The sequence below is a fragment of the Macrosteles quadrilineatus genome, unplaced genomic scaffold (genome assembly GCF_028750875.1).
Source record: "Macrosteles quadrilineatus isolate MER2022 unplaced genomic scaffold, UCM_ALF_1.0 Scaffold_8__2_contigs__length_117827958, whole genome shotgun sequence".
NCBI classification, from domain to species: Eukaryota; Metazoa; Arthropoda; class Insecta; order Hemiptera; family Cicadellidae; genus Macrosteles; species Macrosteles quadrilineatus.
This window is the reverse complement of record NW_026542601.1, coordinates 82,319,103-82,329,384: the sequence shown is the minus strand read 5'-3', so window position 1 is coordinate 82,329,384 and position 10,282 is coordinate 82,319,103.

Genomic DNA, 10,282 nt, shown 5'->3' with positions numbered 1-10,282 from the left:
TATCTCGAGCAAAAATGATCCGATTTTGATGAAATTTGGTACAAACGTGTAAACCTACGTTTATTCGAACGAGTTGGGGGTTTTATGGGGTAAAAATGTGTTTTTCCCATTTTTCCCCTTAAACAATAGATTTTGCAATTTCTTTCTAAACCGTTTTGTATAGCTTAAAAAAATAAATAATTTAGTATATTGAAGCGCTGTTGTATGCATAACGGTCACGGAGAAAATACAAAAATAGTTTAATTTCAAATTCCCATGTTATTCCTATGGAGAAAATAAAAATTGTTGTAGTTTACCTGTTTATGGATATATATTGATAAAATTTGGCAAATTTATTTATTTCATCCCATACTATTCAGTATGGTCAAAAAACACTTTTTACCTTCCCCGCAGCAGCAAACCTAAGCACTTGTTAAATCTAATGTTATTTAAATAGGGAGTAAATATGTCTTATTTATGGAAATATTTGAGTAAAAATGTAATCAGACAAGTTGAAATTCGCTTAGTCTGCAGGTTTGCTGCGGCGGGGGTATTATTATTATAAAAAGTAGTTAATGGGTAACAAACCCAAAACGTATTTGTAGTATCTTGGTGAAATTATGGACAAAATCTGTTGTGTGCCCACAGCTCTTTTTTTATTACACTTCTATATAATATTTAGAAAAGTTTTTTGAGTTCGATATGTTTTGGTGGGTTAGGTTAGAACAATGTCATCTAACCTAACCTAATAACCCAACCTAACCAATTAAACTTCTCCAACACCTTAAAACTTGTAGTTATTCTACAATTTTGTGTTTTCTCCAAATTTATATACCGTAGCGTGTGATCAAAATCCTTTCTAACTATTGTATTTTTTTATTATTGATTAACCCAATAATATAATATAATTATAACATGATATAATATAAATAAATATAATAATATAATATAGTATAATTTATAAAATGCGTTTATAAAAGTTTTCAATAAGTTATAGAAGTGTAATTGGAAAAGAGTTGTGGGCACGTAACGGATTTTGACCGCAGTTATTTAATTAAAGTACTACCTCTCCTAACCATCGATTCGTATTTACTTCAGCATGAACTACTTGACCCTCTGGTAAACAAATTTCATTGTGGTTATTTTCAGTGGTAGTCCAATATTAATACAAATAAGAAGTAAAAAGTTTTAAACATGTTAGCTTTGGTTATTTCACTATTTACTTAAGAGCGCGACATGGTATAAACAATATTTCATTTCGTCAGTTGTACAGCCATTTTGGGTACAACAGTTTATAATGTAATAAAAACTTTACTTTTCTTACTATTTTGCCATTTGAACAAATCAATAACGCACATTAAAGCCTTATCCTTTGAAAACAATTGAGGCCAATCGATGATATTCCTATTGTAACAACATGTCTATTAGCTCAGTCCAGTATTTTGTAATTGAGCAACTCCAAACATACAAACGTCTAAACAACTCAACACTACCAGAATGTAATCATAGTGTTGTCTCCAATCATATTTTGTATCTCCATATATGTTAGTGGGAGGAGATGTCATCGACCCGACATTCCACAGGCCTGGTGGCAGAGCTGGCCGTCGGCCAAGGGTGTTTGTTTTGGTGGTCCAGTCTGCTAGGCCTAAGGCTGACAGGCCTAGACTTGACACATCACCTGGCCTGTAACTTCGGCGATCCGTGGATCCTTGGCAAAACACTAGCAACTCTATACTGTTAATGCACCCTGTGTTCTAATTTGTTCCTGTTGAATGTTATGGTTGGAGTTTGGAAAGAAGTTCTTTTATTTAATTTCGAGTGTGATTCTTCATTTTAAATTTATGATTTTTTTATGGAATGGTAATCTACAACTACCTTGGATTTAGCATAGACAAATCATTCCCCCATTTGTTCATTTCGAACATATGATTGTAAATGGATTTTTAAAATGGTAGCCTAACTAAATAAAACAAATTAAAAAAAAAACAATTCAATCTAAGACCTAAATGATTTGCCAATGTTTGTAGATGATAACTTGTAAATAAAGGTTAAAACTGTAAAACATTACTTTAATCCTACTTTTAACCTATTATCCTATCCTATACACGAACTGTGTCTGTTTTTTGTCCGTCTGTAATATTTATCTTAAATCAATAGTAATAATTTTGACTTAATTTTTGAGTTAGGGACTTATATCTCTTATAACGTGATTCGTCACAGCCACTACCTCAGGAAAATCCACATTTCGCTACACTCATTTGAAAATAAAAAAAAATAACATTGGTCTTATGGGTTGCCTAGTAACTATGTTAGTTGAACAAAATAACAAGGAAAAAGTAAGCAAAAGACTTGTCACATGTTTATGACAAGCCATCCACAGTATACTATAGTCTGTCTAAAATAATTGTGCGGTTGGAATTCAACATATGATTTCCCTATTATGGTAAATCTCCCTCTCATTTACCCTTTTCTACACTAAAATACCCGTAACAATCATCTGTTTTATATTGTAGACAGGTTTTTAGGAAGCATTTGTTTATTATGATTGAACTACACACATAATAAAAAAAGAAGATTTATTTTAAAATAAATAATCTACGTATCAATTTTAATTTCACTAGAAGTTTTGTTGTAATATAGATAATCTTGGGCTAACATTTATGCTTTATGCTTTTGATGGATTGTTTTAAATACAATTTCAGTTCAGGTAATGTAACTATACATTATTAAATTAGTTAATATCATGGTGAACTGGTTTCACAATTCTAAAGCGATTCTTCACTTCTTATTTAGTTATTATTTTAATACCATCGACAATGGGAACTTTGTCAAGGTCTCTAGCGGAGCCCTAAGGTCAGATAAGGATGAAAACCATTGGGTTATCCTCTTTATGTCTGAATAATCAGTGTACAACATCAGAGTAGGCCTACTCATGATGAACAACGGAGTCATTTCATTAAACTTGTTTTATTATAAATACCATACATTATTTGCTATAATTTTCTTTTACTGAGGATAAACTAACATAACAAATTGATCATACTATTTGAATGAACGAGTTATGTTTAAAGATACACAAAAATTAAACCATTTGTATGAAACAGCTATATTTAAGTTTTTGCATTTTTTCATTGTTTACTAATTGTATAAATATTTCAAATCCCTAATAGTAAAAGCCCAATATGCCTGAGTACACACCAAATAGAAAACAAAACTCGTAAAAATACATAAATATAATTTTATTTATAAAACATATATTAAACCACAAAATGAACACAATGATGTAAATTTAACAAAAGTTAGATGTAATGTGAACGTTAACAAAGTACTGGAGACGTTCCATTACATCATTCACTCTCATAACTGGAAAGTAGATGTTCACCATCATCATCTTCGCTTAGCCACCAGAGTCAGTGTCACCCTGCAGATTTATAATGAATGGTTCCATTATTTCGTCACGCAGTCCTTCTTAAAAAAAATCTTCTTCCTGGATATTTTCAGCATGAATTACGCATTGCTTCCAGTCTTCTACTGTTACGTTACATGGTTCATGACATTTTCAAGAAGGTTCCTGACATCCTTTATTTTAAAAGACGTGTTATTTTGCGCTACCTCCCCATTCACTTGAGCCTAAATTAGCTCTATGGGATTGTATTGACAATGGTAGGGGGTAGGCGAACAACCTCAAACCCATCTGCAACGCAAGTTCATCCAGTTCGTACCGTGGGGGAAAATCTTGCCTGTGCTGCCGCAAGGTGGTAAGGAGTTCTGCTACTGTATGGGCTGGTTTGTGTTCAATACCGTTATCTGATAGCCACTTCATAATGTCCTGCCTTTCTTGATTTTGAACTTAGAATTTTGTTAAGTCGTTTCGAATGGTAGCTGGCATTATCCATTACAATAATCTTTTGATATATTTTCTATATTACAATCTTCGGAGTCCATATTATATGCTGCAATACATTTGTTTCCTTCTCCAGTTAAGTTTTGCACTGTTTTGGCTATTTCTAATTAACACTAATCAATTAAACCCAGACTGAATAATATTAAACTGCACAAAATATCATCATAATAATCACAATGTTGTTTACTACTAAAATGTAAACAAAGTGACACATGTTGTAAAATTATGAACAGTATGCATCAGCTGTAGGCTAATATGTGGTGGTGGCAGGGGCCAGGGAGAAAACAGGGGAAAACAAATTTGTCCTTCAACCGCACATTAAATTCAGACAGAGTATAGCAAATTACTAAATGCAGTACAAAGGGAAACCATCAGTTGTAACTATTGAGCAAAGACTACACTGTAAATTACTCGATACAGGATTCAGGATAGGGGGTTCAGATCAAAATACTGATTATTTTACTTAGCCTTTTCCCACTAAAACTTAATCCCTGAAGTACTGAGGCAATTTATTGTTGGCATACTTTGCAGTGAAATATAAATGTAAAAATATATTTATTTTACAAAAAATTAGGATTTAATCATACATTTTCAATCAGCTGTTAACCCAATTAACCACAACCGAGCAATTGATCCCCTTGTGCTTGTTTTAGAATAGCTAAAATCCAATAAAAATTCAAGTAAAATTCAATCTAAAAAATAATAAAAAAATATAAAAGAAAAAACAAAGCATATTGCATTAACAGAAATTCCACGAACCAGCGAATCATGTAATTCTAGCCTTACGTTAGCAAACAAGAAAAAAACAACAACTAGATTAACCGAAGTCAGAGATTTTCTTTGTTGGTACTAGATTGAATGAGGAAAACTGTTGCCTTCTATTGTTTTCAAAATTATATTTCAGGATTTGGTTTCTCATAACCTTAACTTTATAAACATATTGTTTTATTTTCGCAGTATGGCAAAAGGTTCAGGATTCATACTGGAGTGCTATGTACAGTATACTGTGTCTATTATCTTTAAAGAGATATCAGAATCTCCAAATTTGTTTACCAATTTTTAAGGTAATTTAATAATGTCACTGTGCAAGTGGTTTATCGAGGGCCTAAGTCTAATACCACGTATCTTCAAAATATAGGGTTTTGAGATCTATAGTAAAAAAATAGATTTCATTGTCCCTCACCTAATTCTAAAACCTCGTAAGTCTATAAAAATTGGAAATAATTTAAAAAAATGGGAAATGTAGACCTCGTATCTTGCAGTATTGGTCCTTCTAGCAACACGTATCTTGTATTGTTTACAGTGTGCAAAAGGTGGTCAGCTGTGCCGGTCTGTTATTGTTATGCAGTTTCATAGTGAAAAAGAGAATTTCAGTGTTCAAAATGTAGTAAATATAAGATAGAATTAACTCAGTTTTGTATATATGCAATTAGTTTATTTGTGGCTTTATTACAATTTATGTAATACGTTGTCATAAATCAGTGTTAAGATACGGGGTCTTAGAAGGAGGAATATTCTTACTGTAAAAATACGTTATAACTTGTTATAAAAATTATTGTATTAACTTTTTTGCTAAGGAATAATTTAATACTCTAATTTTTTCTGCAATACAATAAAATAGTAGTTATAACAATAAAGTTGTTATAATAAAAATGCTTAGTGTTTATCTAGCAATACCTCGTATTTTACAAATTGGTAATTCTAATAACTCGTATACCCAATTTCAATACCACGTAAGTTAACCCTCCAACTGGCACATTTAAAAAAAGTTTAATACAATACCTCGTATCTTACTTTTTATATATAATAACTCTTTTTAAATAATAAATAAACATAAGAAGTGGTTTGTTTTATCAAATTTAATAACTACATGTACATTCCTATAAAGTAATGAGCTGTTTCTCGTAAAACCATAATAATTACAACGTTTTTTTGCTCTCCTGTAAAGTAGGCATTTTCCTCATACGTGGTATTAGACTTAGGCCCTCGTTATGCTGTGTAGACTTGAAAAAACGTAATAAACAGTTATATCAATATGTAGTATTTCATACCTGTCATTTAATACGTGCATTGTTTAGTGCTAAGTTTCTTAAAATATGTTAATTTTGTTCCTACTTACTTATAAATTCTTTGTCATTAATCACTTCTTAGAAAGTCATCCTTGATCTGTAATAATTAGAGGACAGGCCTAATATTGATTTAACTTATTTCCTGCGAACATTCACATAGTGACTCTCAAGAGATGAGGAAGCCATAACTGAAATTTCCCAAGAAGAAGGCATATTTTATCCAACTTAAACCAATTCCATAAAGAAAATCTAATTGATTATTGATTCAAGTTAACCACTAGAGGACTTATTTTTAACTCCACCTTTAAAATAAAAGTATAACCCTTTTATTTTGAACTCACGTATTAGTAAATTCAGTGCACATTTTGGACTTGCCTTTTTGACATCAAAATTTGATTTCATTGTTGGAATATTGTTACATCCTTCGTATTTGGACATAATTGTACCTACTCGTTTAATCATTGCATTCAAGTAAGCACTACACCCTACCCTGAGATAGAGACTATTAAAATTATACTTTAAATTTTCAAATTAATCCTTCACTTTCCTGTAGGCCTATATTTTAGTGTCTGTCCCTCTTATTATAGCCATTTAAAAAATTAAGTAATAATTAATAATTATTATGCTGACTGTTGATTTTATTTGGATTTTTTTAGTTGTATATCGTTCTATTATTAAACGTAAAATAGCTTATAAGGGAGTTATTGTGTGGATATCATTACAAACAATTAACTTAAAGGGTACAGAATATAAGATTTATGGTACTACTTAAGCTGTCAAGTTAAAAATTTTGTTCAAAAAAATAGTTTGTGACACAGAATTTCATACAAACCTTTTTTCCTACGATTTCCCAAATACCCTTGTGACTGTCACCGAGTAGATCAATAATCACTGTCACCAATGCTGAAAAACTCATAAATTTAAAAATAACATCCACATTTACAACCTTACTAAACCTCCATCGTGGAAATAGCTCAGTTTGCGAGCTGTTAAAGATCAGTTATTGACACTGTCGAGTTCGCCCTCGAAGACAATGTTAGGTCGCGACTTTTACCCTTGGCGAGAGGACGCCTCACTGGGCCACGCTGTGTGTGTGTGTGTGTGTGTGTGTGTGTGTGTGTGTGTGTGTGTGTGTGTGTGTGTGTGTGCGCGTGTGTGTGGGTGTGTGTGTGTGTGTCAAAGAAACACTTCCCCGTGTCATATTAGTCATCAAACCTAGCGTGGTTGGCTCCAAGCCCGAGTTTCAACCTAACACTTAACTCCTGTCTTGTTCTTTCAGTTTTATTATCGCGGCTTATGTCTGTGCGTAAGTGGTATTTTACCCTAAAACAGTTACGGTACATTGTATGGTTTAATAATGAAAAATATACTGTTAGGTTACACCTCTCTCTCTCTGTCGCTTAAAAGTTCCTTAAATGTCACACGGATTTTAGCAATTTTGCAGGGTTCATTTACTTACAATTTTGCAGCTTATATTAGGAATAAGTATGAACTATTGTATATAATTTTGTCTATCAAATTTAGGGATATACTAATATATAATAATAATAACACTAACTTGGCACTAAAATAAAATTTCAGCATAGAAATCCTAAGTCGTTTATACATCATTGTCATAATAAAACTTGTGATTTCTACTTTAAAATAGTGAAAAATCATGTCGAATTATTAAAATGCAAACGGTGGGCATTTAAGTGAACGCTTGCTAAATGCGTCGGAAATCCGACGTGTAACAGAGAGAGGGTAGCAGGGAATGAGTCTTAAAGTGACAATTTAGGAAATTTCAAAGTATCTTTCGTGCTTTTTCAAACCAGTAAAACATTCAAACATTTAAGGTAAATTTGTCAGAGAAAGTAAAAGTATGAGTATATACCAGCTCAAAGAACTAGTATTATAAAACACAATAAAAGTTCTAATTATTTTAAAAGAATAATTTTTATTTAGATGGGTGTAATCAAGAACTAGACCTGGTTTCGACCACGAATACTAGAACAGACACGGTATGGATCATAAACATAAACAAATGTTACTGGCCCAAAAGTAAACATTATTTTACATTGTTTAAATGGAACCATACGTTAGTGTTATTAGTATAGTATTCGGGACACATAATTTGTTAATGTTTATGACCCATAACGCTTTCTGTTCTGATATTGGTGGTTTCGACTCACTGGCGTGGTCTGTTTCCACGTAAACTCTATTGAACTGTATGAAGACTTCAATTTTACCCCTGACATTCGTGGCAGTAATTTGGTAATTTCTTTAATTCGACAATTTATTATCCACCCTATTGATTATGGGCTGTCAAAGTGAACACTTTTATATAGGCTAGCAATAAAGATATATAAATGTGACATGGAATTTCAAATTTTCTAAAACTGTCATCTATAAGAAAACCATAAGAAAACAAGAAAACAATAAGAAACCGGTTGTCATTGTTTGGGATGAATTATTATATCTCTTAATATAAACGGCAAATTAATTGAAAGTATTGTACTTTCTACAAATAAGTCAATTTATCGTTGTTTATCAGTACAATAAAAAAATAAATCTTTTAAAAAATTTGCATATTTTAAACTTTTTTAAAGAAGTTATGTTAGAATATTGGTATAACCTTTTAACTTACAGTTGGATTTTTCTTAGCTAGAAGCAGTTAAGGTGTGGTGGAATATCTTTGAAGATGAACCTATTTGGCAGTAGTGAGATCTTGTGTTCAGACCTGTCAAATTTTGAGGTTAAATCTTTCGTCAGTAATACCACACGGCCTCTAAACGCCTAATTATTGATTGCCAACATGCCAGTTTGTTTGTTTTGATTTAACCTCAAAATTTGACACATATAAACACATGATCGCACTACAGCCAAATAGGTTCATCTTCAAAGATATTCCATCACACCTTAACTGCTTCTAGCTAAAAAAATCCAACTGTACTTAGTCCTAAATTGCCTCAAACTCACACTGCGCCTACAATCTACAAGCAGCAATATAGGTACAAACTGAAAGTGCCTGTAAATACATTGCCGCCAACGCCTCGTCTTTCATTGATGTGCAACAAATACTAAAGACAATAATACAATTATTGTAATCTGTTTTATATATTCTTGGTATATATTATGTTTCGATCTAACTTTTTGAACAGGATTAGCTACCCTGTGACTAATATATTTGTTTTTTAGTTTAATTTTTTAACTACGTGTGGTTCAGAAAAAAACCATAAAGTTTTGCATCTGAAATCTAATATATAAAATTCTCGTGTCACAGTGTTTGTCTGCAAACTCCTCCGGAACGACTTCACCGATCGTTATGAAATTTGGTGTGTAAATTCTGTAGGTATGCGAATCGGACGTAAACTATTTCCCGTTTCGAAAGGGCTCCGCCCCAGTGGCTCTGGAGTTTCCCATGTTAACCTTATGAGAAATGGAATTAATGAATCTTAACAGCTGTTTCAATTAAACAAGTTGGTTCTGTTCTATGATGTTCAATAGCATTAAAGTTACAAGGATTACCAACAGGGTGCAGCACTATTATTTCTTTTACATTTATGACAACAGCTAATTTGCAACCAAAAGGTGAGTGAGCGTAGCGAACGAACTTCAACCTGGAGGCGAGTTAGCGTAGCGAACGAGCTAACCTGAAGGCAAGTAAGCGCAGCGAACGAGCTCCAACCTAAAGGTGAGTGAGCGTAGCGAACGAGCTCCAACCCAAAGGTGAGTGAGCGTAGCGAACGAACTTCAACCTGGAGGCGAGTTAGCGTAGCGAACGAGCTAACCTGAAGGCAAGTGAGCGCAGCGAACGAGCTCCAACCTAAAGGTGAGTGAGCGTAGCGAACGAGCTCCAACCCAAAGGTGAGTGAGCGTAGCGAACGAACTTCAACCAGGACGTGATTGAGCGATGCGAACGAGATCATCTTGAAAATTAAACGTAACGGTACTTTCTTTCCATCGGTCTTGTCTTAGGGGAAACCTATAACTTAGGCGATACGAAGTTCGCCGGGTCAGCTAGTAACACTATATAAGTCAATAAGTAAAAATTTACCGTAAAAAAGCCGTCCAAATGGATTGGATATTTTTAAAGTTTCGTCTTTTTTTATAATTAATAACCTCAAACGCCAAAATTTTTCACTTATGCTGCGATTTTAAGAAATCATATTTTCTCAAACAACTTTTTTACCAACTAAATAATCATAAACAAATTAAACCGTAGTAAGGGATGCTAATATTACTAAATAAAAATAACGTCTAGAAGGTTTACTTAATACGAACTATTTTTTTTATTTATGTCCAGTTTCGTATTCTTAAAGGCTTTAAAATGCATCGATGCTATTCCTGA